The sequence below is a fragment of the Lutra lutra genome, chromosome 5 (assembly GCF_902655055.1).
Source record: "Lutra lutra chromosome 5, mLutLut1.2, whole genome shotgun sequence".
Taxonomy (NCBI): domain Eukaryota; kingdom Metazoa; phylum Chordata; class Mammalia; order Carnivora; family Mustelidae; genus Lutra; species Lutra lutra.
The window spans coordinates 88,498,610-88,513,894 of NC_062282.1; positions in this window are offsets into that span (position 1 = coordinate 88,498,610).

Genomic DNA, 15,285 nt, shown 5'->3' on the forward strand with positions numbered 1-15,285 from the left:
TCGTGATCCCTACATAGAGAGACTATCCTTGGGATATGTTTAAAGGCTAAACCTGAGGGGAGAATCAAGAATCCCAGCCTTTAGTATCTAGAAGTGTAGAGGACCATAGAAAAGCCCAAGTTTTCATAGGCAGGTGTATCACTTGGGTTCCTCAGAGAAGCAGAACAAATAGGATGTGTATATATTTAGAGAAAGACACTTATTTTAAGGAACTGGCTGAATCCATCATGGTGGCTGGTAAGACTGGGCATCCAGGGAGAGCCAGTGTTGCAGTGCAAGTCTGTCTGCTGGCAGGATTCCTCCTTGCTCAGGGGAGGTCAGTCTTGTTTTATTCAGGCCTTCTATTGATTGGGATGAGGCCACTCTCATTATGGGAGGGCAATCCGCTTTACTCAGTCTCTACCAATTTAAATGTTAATTTCATCCCAAAACACCCTTCTAGATACATCCAGCGATGCTTGACCAAACATCTGGACACCTTAGCCTGGCCACCTAGACACCTAACAACAAGTGAGGTGTAAATGCCAGAGATCTAATGTTTATGAATAAGTCTTACAAATGGGTAATATAAATAGGAAATAAAAAAGGATTCAAATTAAATTAATTTTCTGGAGTACCCTTCATTCATCCTAAGCCATATTTAAAAGAATATGGATTTTATGTGTGTGTGTGTGTGTGTGAGAGAGAGAGAGAATGAGAGAAGGGGGCATGTTTTATGTATAGTTTTTATAAAACTGTCCTGGAGATTCTTCTTTTTAGTTAACCGTATTTGTTGGACCAAGGTGATTAAAGGGTGGTCAGTTGATTCATTTTAGCTGTCTTTCATGATTAATGTTTCCTCTGGTTGAGTGTTATGCCAGTAAGTGTGTCAGTAGTTACAAATATCAGTTAGCCTAGATAGTATAGAGGTATGGGCTGGAAACTTTCTGCTCTGAATGTAGTCTGGGAATCAGTAGCTCGAAGCAGTCATAGACCCAGTTACGTCACTTAAATCAGCTAGAAGTTTGTACGGAAGGAGAATATTAAGGCTCTCCCAACTTGGAAGAACCCTGTAATTCATACACACAATTAAAATAAAATAAAAAATATTTGCTTAGAATACCCATTGTGGGGGAGTCAAGATGGCGGAGAAGTAGCAGGCTGAGACTACTTCGGGTAGCGCAAGATCAGCTAAATAGCTTATCTAAAGATTGCAAACACCTACAAATCCAACGGGAGATTGAAGAGAAGAAGAACAGCAATTCTAGAAACAGAAAATCAACCACTATCTGAAAGGTAGGACTGGCGGAAAAGTGAATCCAAAGCGAGGGGAAGATAGACCGCGGGGGGAGGGGCCGGCTCCCGGCGAGCGGCGGAGCAACGGAGCAAAATCAGGACTTTTAAAAGTCTGTTCCGCTGAGGGACATCGCTCCAGAGGCTTAACTGGAAGCCCAGGCAGGGTCAGCGCGGCCTCAGGTCCCGCAGGGTCGCAGAAGGATCGGGGGTGTCTGAGTGTCGCAGAGCTTACCGGTATTAGAATGGGGAAGCCGGCTACAGAGACAGAGCCGAGGAGTGACTCTCAGCTCAGGGTTGCCTTGAACCGGTCACAGGCTCGGTCAGCTCGGAGTGCGGCCGGAGGCCAGGGTGACGGGAGTCATTGGGCGCTGTTCTCTGAGGACGCACTGAGGAGAGGGGCCCCGGGCTCTCGGCTCCTCCGGGCCGGAGACCGGGAGGCCACCATCTTCATTCCCGCCCTCCGGACCTCTACGGAAAGCGCTCAGGGAACAAAAGCTCCCGAAAGCAAACCCGAGCGGATTACTCAGCGCGGCCCCGGGTAAGGGTGGTGCAACTCTGCCTGGGGCAAAGACGCTTGAGAATCACTACAACAGGCCCCTCCCCCAGAAGATCAACAGGAAACCCAGCCAGGACCAAGTTCACTACCGAGCAGTGCAGTTTCAATACCAAGGAGAGCGGCGGAATTCCAGAGGAGAAGAAAGCAAAGCACAGAACTCATGGCTTTCTCCCCATGATTTTTTAGCCTTGCAGTTAATTTAATTTTTTTTCTCTTTCAATTTTTTTTCTTTTTCTCTTCTTCTGCTAAATTTTTTTTAACTTTTACCGTTTTCTTTTTTAACGTTTTTTAAATAGTTTATCTAATATATATATATTTTTTCCTCTTTTTATATTTTTTCTTTATCGGCATTAATTTTTTAAATAGTTTCTTTCTTTTTTCTTTTTTTTCTTTTTGAACCCATTTTTATCCCCTTTCTCCCCCCTCACAATTTGGTATCTCTTCTGATTTGGCTAAAGCATATTTTCCTGGGGTTGTTGCCACCCTTTTAGTATTTTACTTGCTCCTTCATATACTCTTATCTGGACAAAATGACAAGGCGGAAAAATTCACAACAAAAAAAAGAACAAGAGGCAGTACCAAAGGCTAGGGACCTAATCAATACAGACATTGGTAATATGTCAGATATAGAGTTCAGAATGACGATTCTCAAGGTTCTAGCCGGGCTTGAAAAAGGCATGGAAGATATTAAAGCAACCCTCTCGGGAGATATAAAAGCCCTTTCTGGAGAAATAAAAGAACTAAAATCTAACCAAGTTGAAATCAAAAAAGCTATTAATGAGGTGCAATCAAAAATGGAGGCTCTCACTGCTAGGATAAATGAGGCAGAAGAAAGAATTAGCGATATATCAGACCAAATGACACAGAATAAAGAAGCTGAGCAAAAGAGGGACAAACAGCTACTGGACCACGAGGGGAGAATTCGAGAGATAAGTGACACCATAAGACGAAACAACATTAGAATAATTGGGATTCCAGAAGAAGAGGAAACAGAGAAGGGAGCAGAAGGTATATTGGAGAGAATTATTGGAGAGAATTTCCCCAATATGTCAAAGGGAACAAGCATCAAAATCCAGGAGGTTCAGAGAACCCCCCTCAAAATCAATAAGAATAGGTCCACACCCCGTCACCTAATAGTAAAATTGACAAGTCTTAGTGACAAAGAGAAGATACTGAAAGCAGCCCTGGAAAAGAAGTCTGTAACGTACAATGGTAAAAATATTAGATTGGCAGCAGACTTATCCACAGAGACCTGGCAGGCCAGAAAGAGCTGGCATGATATATTCAGAGTACTAAATGAGAAAAACATGCAGCCAAGAATACTATATCCAGCTAGGCTATCATTGAAAATAGAAGGAGAGATTAAAAGCTTCCAGGACAAACAAAAGCTGAAAGAATTTGCAAATACCAAACCAGCTCTACAGGAAATATTGAAAGGGGTCCTCTAAGCAAAGAGAGACCCTAAAAGTAGTAGATCAGAAAGAAACAGAGACAATATACAATAACAGTCACCTTACAGGCAATACAATGGCACTAAATTCATATCTCTCAATACTTACCCTGAATGTTAATGGGCTAAATGCCCCAATCAAAAGACAAAAGGTTCAGAATGGATTAAAAAAAAAAAAAACCCATCTATATGTTGCCTACAAGAAACACATCTTAAACCCGAAGACACCTCCAGGTTTAAAGTGAGGGGGTGGAAAAGAATTTACCATGCTAATGGACATCAGAAGAAAGCAGGAGTGGCAATCCTTATAGCAGATCAATTAGATTTTAAGCCAAAGACTATAATAAGAGATGAGGAAGGACACTATATCATACTCAAAGAACTGTCCAACAAGAAGATGTAACAATTTTAAATATCTATGCCCCTAACGTGGGAGCAGCCAACTATATAAACCAATTAATAACAAAATCAAAGAAACACATCGACAAGAATACAATAATAGTAGGGGATTTTAACACTCCCCTCACTGAAATGGACAGATCATCCAAGCAAAAGATCAACAAGGAAATCAAGGCCTTAAATGACACACTGGACCAGATGGACATCACAGATATATTCAGAACATTTCATCCCAAAGCAACAGAATACACATTCTTCTCTAGTGCACATGGAACATTCTCCAGAATAGATCACATTCTTGGTCCTAAATCAAGTCTCAACCGGTATCAAAAGATTGGGATCATTCCCTGCATATTTTCAGACCACAATGCTCTGAAGCTAGAACTCAATAACAAGAGGAAATTTGGAAAGAACCCAAATACATGGAGACTAAACAGCATCCTTCTAAAGAATGAATGGGTCAACCAGGAAATTAAAGAAGAATTGAAAAAATTTATGGAAACAAATGATAATGAGAACACAACGGTTCAGAATTTGTGGGACACAACAAAGGCAGTCCTGAGAGGAAAATATATAGCGGTACAAGCCTTTCTCAAGAAACAAGAAAGGTCTCAGGTACACAACCTAACCCTACACCTCAAGGAGCTGGAGAAAGAACAAGAAAGAAACCCTAAACCCAGCAGGAGAAGAGAAATCATAAAGATTAGAGCAGAAATCAATGAAATCGAAACCAAAAAAACAATAGAACAAATCAACGAAACTAGGAGCTGGTTCTTTGAAAGAATTAATAAGATTGACAAACCCCTGGCCAGACTTATCAAAAAGAAAAGAGAGAGGACCCAAATAAATAAAATCATGAATGAAAGAGGAGAGATCACAACGAACACCAAAGAAATACAGACAATTATAAGAACATACTATGAGCAACTCTACGCCAACAAATTTGACAATCTGGAAGAAATGGATGCATTCCTAGAGACATATAAACTACCACAACTGAACCAGGAAGAAATAGAAAGCCTGAACAGACCCATAACCAGTAAGGAGATTGAAACAGTCATCAAAAATCTCCAAACAAACAAAAGCCCAGGGCCAGACGGCTTCCCGGGGGAATTCTACCAAACATTTAAAGAAGAACTAATTCCTATTCTCCTGAAACTGTTCCAAAAACTAGAAATGGAAGGAAAACTTCCAAACCCATTTTATGAGGCCAGCATCACCTTGATCCCAAAACAGACAAGGATCCCATCAAAAAAGAGAACTACAGACCAATATCCTTGATGAACACAGATGCAAAAATTCTCGCCAAAATACTAGCCAATAGGATTCAACAGTACATTAAAAGGATTATTCACCACGACCAAGTGGGATTTATTCCAGGGCTGCAAGGTTGGTTCAACATCTGCAAATCAATCAATGTGATACAACACATTAATAAAAGAAAGAACAAGAACCATATGATACTCTCCATAGATGCTGAAAAAGCATTTGACAAAGTACAGCATCCCTTCCTGATCAAAACTCTTCAAAGTGTAGGGATAGACGGCACATACCTCAATATTATCAAAGCCATCTATGAAAAACCCACCACAAATATCATTCTCAATGGAGAAAAACTGAAAGCTTTTCCGCTAAGGTCAGGAACACGGCAGGGATGTCCGTTATCACCACTGCTATTCAACATAGTACTAGAAGTCCTAGCCTCAGCAATCAGACAACAAAAGGAAATTAAAGGCATCCAAATCGGCAAAGAAGAAGTCAAACTATCACTCTTTGCAGATGATATGATACTATATGTGGAAAACCCAAAAGACTCCACTCCAAAACTGCTAGAACTTGTACAGGAATTCAGTAAAGTGTCAGGATATAAAATCAATGCACAGAAATCAGTTGCATTTCTCTACACCAACAACAAGACAGAAGAAAGAGAAATTAAGGAGTCCATCCCATTTACAATTGCACCCAAAACGATAAGATACCTAGGAATAAACCTAACCAAAGAGACTAAGAATCTATACTCAGAAAACTATAAAGTACTCATGAAAGAAATTGAGGAAGACACAAAGAAATGGAAAAATGTTCCATGCTCCTGGATTGGAAGAAGAAATATTGTGAAAATGTCTATGCTACCTAAAGCAATCTACACATTTAATGCAATTCCTATCAAAGTACCATCCATTTTTTTCAAAGAAATGGAACAAATAATCCTAAAATTTATATGGAACCGGAAAAGACCTCGAATAGCCAAAGCAATATTGAAAAAGAAAGCCAAAGTTGGTGGCATCACAATTCCGGACTTCAAGCTCTATTACAAAGCTGTCATCATCAAGACAGCATGGTACTGGCACAAAAACAGACATATAGATCAATGGAACAGAATAGAGAGCCCAGAAATGGACCCTCAACTCTATGGTCAACTCATCTTCGACAAAGCAGGAAAGAATGTCCAATGAAAAAAAGAAAGCCTCTTCAATAAACGGTGTTGGGAAAATTGGACAGCCACATGCAGAAAAATGAAACTGGATCATTTCCTTACACCACACACGAAAATAGACTCAAAATGGATGAAGGATCTCAATGTGAGAAAGGAATCCATCAAAATCCTCGAGGAGAACACAGGCAGCAACCTCTTCGACCTCAGCCGCAGCAACATCTTCCTAGGAACATCACCAAAGGCAAGGGAAGCAAGGGCAAAAATGAACTTTTGGGATTTTATCAAGATCAAAAGCTTTTGCACAGCAAAGGAAACAGTGAACAAAACCAAAAGACAACTGACAGAATGGGAGAAGATATTTGCAAATGACATATCAGATAAAGGGCTAGTGTCCAAAATCTATAAAGAACTTAGCAAACTCAACACCCAAAGAACAAATAATCCAATCAAGAAATGGGCAGAGGACATGAACAGACATTTCTGCAAAGAAGACATCCAGATGGCCAACAGACACATGAAAAAGTGCTCCATATCACTCGGCATCAGGGAAATACAAATCAAAACCACCATGAGATATCACCTCACACCAGTCAGAATGGCTAAAATTAACAAGTCAGGAAATGACAGATGCTGGCGAGGATGCGGAGAAAGGGGAACCCTCCTACACTGTTGGTGGGAATGCAAGCTGGTGCAACCACTCTGGAAAACAGCATGGAGGTTCCTCAAAATGTTGAAAATAGAACTACCCTATGACCCTGCAATTGCACTGCTGGGTATTTACCCTAAAGATACAAACGTAGTGATCCGAAGGGGCACGTGCACCCGAATGTTTATAGCAGCAATGTCTACAATAGCCAAACTATGGAAAGAACCTAGATGTCCATCTACAGACGAATGGATAAAGAAGATGTGGTATATATACACAATGGAATACTATGCAGCCATCAAAAGAAGTGAAATCTTGCCATTTGCGACGACGTGGATGGAACTAGAGGGTATCATGCTTAGCGAAATAAGTCAATCGGAGAAAGACAACTATCATATGATCTCCCTGATATGAGGTAGAGGAGATGCAACATGGGGGGTTGAAGGGGTAGGAGAAGAGTAAATGAAACAAGATGGGATTGGGAGGGAGACAAACCATAAGTGACTCTTAATCTCACAAAACAAACTGAGGGTTGATGGGGGGAGGGGGTTGGGAGAGGGGGGTGGGGTTATGGATATTGGGGAGGGTATGTACTATGGTGAGTAGTGTAGTAGTAGTAGTAGTAGTAGTAGTAGTAGTAGTAGTATGCTGTGAAGTGTGTAAACCTGGCGATTCGCAGACCTGTACCCCTGGGGATAAAAATATATGTTTATAAAGCTGTAAAAAAAAAAGAAAAAAGAAAAAAGAAAGGATGAATACCCAAGTTTTGTAGCAACATGGACGGGACTGGAAGAGATTATGCTGAGTGAAATAAGTCAAGCAGAGAGAGTCAATTATCATATGGTTTCACTTATTTGTGGAGCATAACAAATAGCATGGAGGACAAGGGGAGATGGAGAGGAGAAGGGAGTTGGGGGAAATTGGAAGGGGAGGTGAACCATGAGAGACTATGGACTCTGAAAAATGATCTGAGAATTTTGAAGGGTGGGGGGTGGGAGGTTGGGGGCACCAGGTGGTGGGTATTTTAGAGGGCACGGATTGCATGGAGCACTGGGTGTGGTGCAAAAATAATGAATACTGTTATGCTGAGAAATAAAAAATTAAAAAAAAAAAAGAATACCCATTGTGGGGTGCCTGGGTGTCTCAGTGGGTTAAAGCCTCTGCCTTCGGCTCAAGTCATGATCCCAGAGTTCTGGGATCTAGCCCCGCATCGGGCTCTCTGCTCAGTGGGGAGCCTGCTTCCCCCTCTGTCAGCTTCTCTGCCTACTTGTGATCTCTCTCTGTGTCAAATAAATAAATAAAATCTTTAAAAAAAATACCCATTTGGAGCATTACTCAAATATTCACCTCTCTGAATCATCTTCTTTACTCACAGAAAATGAGAAAATACTGTTACAACTCCATTTTATTTTATTTTATTTTTTAGAGTTTTATTTATTTACTTGAGAGAAAAGGAGTGAGTGCACATGAGCCGGGGAGAGGGGCAGAAGGAGAGGGAGAAGCAGGCTCTCCACTGAGCAAGGAGCCTGATGTGGGCTCAATCACAGGACCCTGGGGTCATGACCTGAGCCAAAGTCAGACACTTAACTGACTGACTCATCTGGGTGCCCGTTATAATTCCATTTTACTTTTTTTTTTTTTAAGATTTTATTTATTTATTTGACAGATCGAGAGATCACAAGTAGACAGAGAGGCAGGCAGAGAGAGAGGGGGAAGCAGGCTCCTTGTTGAGCAGAGAGCCCGATATGGGCCTTGATCCTAGGACCCTGGGATTATGACTGGAGCCAAAGGCAGAGGGTAAACTCACTGAGTCACCCAGGTGCCCCTGTAATTCCATTTTAAAAATTTGTATATGAATCCTATCAATATAAGACCTCCATTGACAAAGGTAGCCCATGATGGAAGGCTCTTGAATTTAGATTTTTAAAAAAATTTTCCTTCCTTCCTTCCTTCCTTCCTTCCTTCCTTCCTTCCTTCCTTCCTTCCTCTCTCTCTCTCTCTCTCTCTCTCTCTCTCTTTCTTTCTTTCGAGAGCACATGCATGAGAGTGGGGGTTGGGGGCAGACAGAGAAAGACAGAAAAGGAGAGAGAATCTCAAGCAGGCTCCATGGACATGGGCTCTATCTCTGTACCCTGGGATCATGACCTGACCTGAAATCGAGAGTCAGACAGTTAACTAACTGAACCACCCAGTGACCCCCAAACTGGAGTATTTTTTTTTATTTGCATTTTAAAAAATTTTTTATTAACATATAATGTATTATTTGCCCCAGGGGTACAGGTCTGTGAATGGTCAGGCTTACACACTTCAAGCACTCACCATAGCACATATCCTCCCCAATGTCCATAACCCAGCCACCCTCTCCATACCCCTCTGTACCTGGCAACCCTCAGTTTGTTTTGTGAGATTAAGAGTCTCTTATGGTTTGTCTCCCTCCCAATCACAACTTGTTTCATTTTTTTCCTTCCCTACCACCCAGACCCCCACGTTGCCTCTCAAATTCCTCATATCAGGGAGATCATATGATAATTGTCTTCTCTGATTGACTTATTTTGTTCAGCATAATACCCTTTAATTTCATCCATGTTGTTGCAAATGGCAAGATTTCATTTCTTTTAATGGCTGCATAGTATTCCATTGTATAAATATGCCACATCTTCTTTATCCATTCATCTGTTGTTGGACATCTGGGCTCTTTCCATAGTTTGGCTATTGTAGACATTGCTGCTATAAACATTTGGGTACATGTCCCCCTTCATATCACTACATTTGTATCTTTAGGGTAAATACCCAGTAGCACAATTGCTGGGTCATAAGGTAGCTCTATTTTCAACTTTTTGAGGAACCTCCATGCTGTTTTCTAGAGTGTCTGCCCCGGCTTGCATTCCTACCAACAGCGTAGGAAGGTTCCCCTTTCCCCACATCCTCGCCAGCATCTGTCATTTCCTGACTTGTTAATTTTAGCCATTCTGACCATTCTGACTGGTATTTCATTGTAGTTTTGATTTGTATTTCCCTGATGCCGAGTGATGTGGAGCATGTTTTCATGTGTCTGTTGGCCATCTGGATGTCCTCTTTGCAGAAATGTCTGTTCATGTCCTCTGCCCATTTCTTAATTGGATTATTTGTTCTTTGGGTGTTGAGTTTGATAAGTTCTTTATAGATTTTTGGATACTAGCCCTTTATTTGATATGTCATTTGCAAATATCTTCTCCCATTCTTCCATTTGTCTTTTGGTTTTGTTGATTGTTTCCTTTGCTGCGTAAAAGCTTTTATCTTGATGAAGTCCCAGTAGTTCATTTTTGCCCTTGCTTCCCTTGCCTTTGGCGATGTTCCTAGGAAGAAGTTGCTGCAGCTGAGGTTGAAGAGGTTGCTGCCTGTGTTCTCCTCAAGGATTTTGATGGATTCCTGTCTCATATTGAGGTCTTTCATCCATTTTGAGTCTATTTTCGTATGTGGCATAAGGAAACAGTCCAGTTTCATTTTCCTGCATGTGCCGGTCCAATTTTCCCAACACCATTTATTGAAGAGGCTGTCTTTTTTCCATTGGACATTCTTTCCTGCTTTGTTGAAGATTAGTTGACCTTAGAGTTGAGGGTCTATTTCTGGGCTCTCTATTCTGTTCAATTGATCTATGTGTCTGATTTTGTGCCAGTACCATACTGTCTTTATGATTACAACTTTAAATAGAGATTGAAGTCTGGAATTGTGATGCCACCAACTTTGGCTTTCTTTTTCAGCTTTCCTCTGGCTATTCAAGGTCTTTTCTGGTTCCATATAAATTTTAGGATTAATTGTTCCATTTCTTTGAAAAAAATCAATGGTATTTTGATAGGGATTGCATTAAATGTGTAGATTGCTTTAGGTAGCATAGACATTTTCACAATATTTGTTCTTCCAATCCATGAGCATGGAACATTTTTTTCCATTTCTTTGTGTCTTCCTCAATTTCTTTCATGAGTACTTTATAGTTTTCTGAGTATAGATTCTTTGCCTCTTTAGTTAGGTTTGTTCCTAGGTATCTTATGGTTTTGGGTGCAATTGTAATTGGGATTGACTCCTTAATTTCTCTTTCTTCTCTCTTGTTGGTGTATAGAAATGCAATTGATTTCTGTGCATTGAGTTTATATCTTGACACTTTACTGAATTCCTGTACAAGTTCTAGCAGTTTGGAGTGAAAACTTTTGAGTTTTCCACAGAAAGTATCATATCATCTACAAATAGTGATAGTTTAATTTCTTCTTTGCTGATTTGGATGCCTTTTATTTGTTTTTGTTGTCTGATTGCTGAGGCTAGGACTTCTAGTACTATGTTGAATAATCCTTTTAGTGTCTTGTTGGATCCTATTTGCTAGTATTTTGGTGAGAATTTTTGCATCTGTTTTCATCAGGGATATTGGTCTGTAGTTCTCCTTTTTGATGGGGTCTTTGGTTTTGGGATCAAGGTAATGCTGGTCTCATAAAATGAGTTTGGAAGTTTTCCTTCTATTTCAATTTTTTGGAGCAGTTTCAGGAGAATAGGTATTAATTCTTCTTTAAATGTTTGGTAGAATTCCCCTGGGAAGGAGTCTCTGGCCCTGGGCTCTTGTTTGTTTGGAGATTTTTGATGACTGCTTCAATCTCCTTACTGGTTATGGGTCTGTTCAGGTTTTCTATTTCTTCCTGGTTCAGTTTTGGTAGTTTATATGTCTCTAGGAATGCATCCATTTCTTCCAGATTGTCAAATTGCTGGTGTATAGTTACTTATAATATGTTCTTGTAATTGTTTGTATTTCTTTGCTGTTCGTTGTGATCTCTCCTCTTTCATTCATGATTTTATTTATTTGGGTCCTTTCTCTTTTCTTTTTGATCAGTTTCACCAGGGGTTTATCAATCTTATTAATTCCTTCAAAGAACCAGTTCCTAGTTTCGTTGATTTGTTCTACTGGTTTTTTTGGCTTCTGTTTCATTGATTTTTGCTCTGATCTTTATGATTTCTCTTATCCTGCTGGGTTTAGGCTTTCTTTGTTGTTCTTTTTCCAGCTCCTTTAGGTGTAGGGTTAGATTGTGTTTTTGAGAACTTTCTTGTTTCTTGAGAAAGGCTTATATCTCTATATATTTTCCTCTCAGGACTGCCTTTGCTGTGTCCCACAGATTTTGAACCATTGTGTTTTCATTATCATTTGTTTCCATGAATTTTTTCAATTCTTCTTTAATTTCCTGGTTGACCCATTCATTCTTTAGAAGGATGCTCTTTAGCCTCCTTTGGGCTATTTGGGTTCTTCCCAAATTTCCTCTTGTGATTGAATTCTAGCTTCAGAGCATTGTGGTCTGAAAATATGTGGGGAATGATCCCAATCTTTTGGTACTGTTTGAGACCCAATTTGTGGCCCAGGATGTGATCTATTCTGGAGAATGTTCCTTGTGCACTAGAAAAGAATATGTATTCTGTTGTTTTGGGACGGAATGTTCTGAATATATCTGTGGTGTCCATCTGGTCCAATGTGTCATTTAAGACATTTATTTCCTTGTTGATCTTTTGCTTGGATGATCTGTCCATTTCAGTGAAGGGGGGGTGTTAAAGTCCCCTACTATTATTGTGTTATTGTCCTGTGTTTCTTTGATTTTGTTATTAATTGGTTTATATAGTTATATATAGCTCTATATATATAGCTATATATATATAGCTCCCATGTTAGGGGCATAGATATTTAAAATTGTTAGATCTTCTTGTTGGACAGACCCTTTGAGTATGATATAGTGTCCTTCCTCATTTCTTATTGTAGTCTTTGGCTTAAAATCTAATTGATCTGATATAAGGATTGCCACCCCAGCTTTCTTTTGATGTCCATTAGCATGGTAAATTATTTTCCACCTCCATACTTTAAATCTGGAGGTGATTTTGGGTCTAAAATGAGTTTCTTATAGACAGCATATTGACTTTTTTTAATCCATTCTGATACCCTGTGTCTTTTGATTGGGGTACTTTGCCCATTTACATTCAGGGTGACTATTGAAAGATATGAATTTAGTGCCATTGTATTTCCTGGAAGGTGACTGTTACTGTATATTGTCTCTGTTCCTTTCTGGCCTACTTTTAGGCTCTCTCTTTGCTTAGAGGACCCCTTTCAATATTTCCTGTAGGGCTGATTTGGTGTTTACAAATTCTTTTAGTTTTTGTTTGTCCTGTAAGCTTTTTATCTCTCCTCTATTTTCAATGATAGCCTATCTGGATATAGTATTCTTGACTGCATATTTTTCTCATTAAGTGCTCTGAATATATCATGCCAGTTCTTTCCAGTCTGCCAGATCTTTGTGGATAAGTCTGCTACCAATCTAATTTTTACCATTGTTTGTTACAGACTTCTTGTCCTGAGCTGCTTTCAGGATTTTGTCTTTGTTACTAAGACTTGTAAATTTTACTATTAGATGATGGGGTGTGGATCTATTTTTATTGATTTTCATGGGGTTATTCATACCTCCTGGATTTTGATACTTGTTCCCTTTGCCATATTAGGGAAATTCTCCACTATAATTCACTCCAATATACCTTCTGCCCCCGCTCTCTCTTTCTTCTTCTTCTGGAATCCCAATTATTCTAATATTGTTTCATCTTATGGTATCACTTACCTCTCTAATTCTCCCCTCATGTCCAGTAGTTGTTTGTGTCTCTTTTACTCAGCTTCTTTATTCTCCATCATTTGGTCTTATATATCACTAATTCTATCTTCTGCCTCATTTTTACTACCAGTAAGAGCCTCCATTTTTTATTGCACCTAATTAATAGCTTTTTTGATTTCAGCTTGGTTAGATTTTAGTTCTTCTATTTCTCCAGAATGGGCTTTTATATATCCAGACAAGTTTCTCTAATATCTTCCATGACTTTTTCAAGCCCAGCTAGCACCTTGAGAACCATCATTCTGAACTCTAGATCTGACATATTAGCAATGTTCATATTGATTAGGTCCCTAGCCTTTGGTACTGCCTCTTGTTCTTTTTTTTGTGGCGAGTTTTTCTGCCTTGTCATTTTATCCAGATAAGAATATATGGAGAAGAGAATAAAATACTAAAAGCATGGCAAAGATCCCAGAAAAATGTATGCTAACCAAATCAGAAGAGACCCCAAATTGGGGGGAGAAAAAAGGGGGTAAAGTGAAATTTAAAAAATTAAGAAATATATATATACATATATATGTATATATATATATTAGACTGGTGAATAGAACAGAGCTGCTCACTTGATTTTGGGTATATTTTGGTCCCTTAGAAGAAACTACTTCCCAAAATTTTAAAGAAAGAAAACTTACGTATATATCAAAATAAGAGTAAACATGATGAAGGGATGGAATATGACTGTAAAGATGAAAATTTAGGGGTGCCTGGGTAGCTCAGTGGGTTAAAGCCTCTGCCTTCGGCTCAGGTCATGATCCCAGGGTCCTGGGATCGAGCCCCGCATCGGGCTCTCTGCTCGGCGGGGAGCCTACTGCCTCCTCTCTCTCTGCCTACTTGTGATCTCTGTCAAATAAATAAATAAAATATTTTTTTTAAAAAAGATGAAAATTTAAAAAAAAAAGCCTAAAAAAGGAATTGATAAGTTGGTTGGAAAAAGAAAGAAAAAGAAAGTGGAAAAAATTTGCTCAGGTTGGAGACTAGAACAAAGCCCTGTGCTAGATTTATGGTATATTTTGATCTATTAGAAGAAATTGTATCCCAAAATTTTTTATAAGAAAAAACCCTATATGTATACAAAAGATAAAGTTGGATACAATGAAGGATAAAAATAGGACTATAATAATGTAAGTTTAAAAAGACTTTTTTAAAGAAAGGTATTGTTAAGATAAACTAGTTAAAAAATGTTAAAAGATGAAAGAGGAAAAGTTAAAAAAATTAGAATAAGAAAAAAATAATATTAAAAAAATTTAACTTTGCAAGACTAAGGAATCATAGGGAGAAAGCCATGAATTCCATGCTTTACTTTCTCCTGCTCTGGAATTCCTCTGTTCTCCTTGGTCAGTGAACTTGGTCTTGGCTGGATTTCTTGCTGATCTTCTGTGGGAGGGCCCTGTTGCACTGATTCTCAAGTGTTTTTGCCCGAGGTGGAATTGTGCTGCCCTTGCCAGGGGCTGGGCTAAGCAATGTGCTCGGGTTCGCCCTTGGGAGCTTTTGTTCCCTGAGCACTTTCCGTAGAGCTCTGGAGGACAGGAATGAAAATAGTGGTCTCCCAATCTCTAGCCTGGAGGACCTGAGAGCTCGGGGCCCCCCTCCTCAGTGTACCCTCAGAGAAAAGCGTTCTATCACTCCCATTTCCCTGCTTGCTGGCCGCCCTACAAGCTCACCTGGCCTGTGACTGAGTGTTTCTGTCTCTGGCGCATGGCCCCATTTGCAGTCCCCAAACCCAGCAGATTCCTGCCTCCAGAGAAGGAAGATGAGTCTCCCTGGATCTGCCACTTGTGAGGTCCCTTCTCAAAGAGCCGTGGTCTGACTGTGCCACGGATCACAGTTTAAGGTAACCCTGAGCTGAGAGAGCTCACTCCTTAGCTCTGTCTC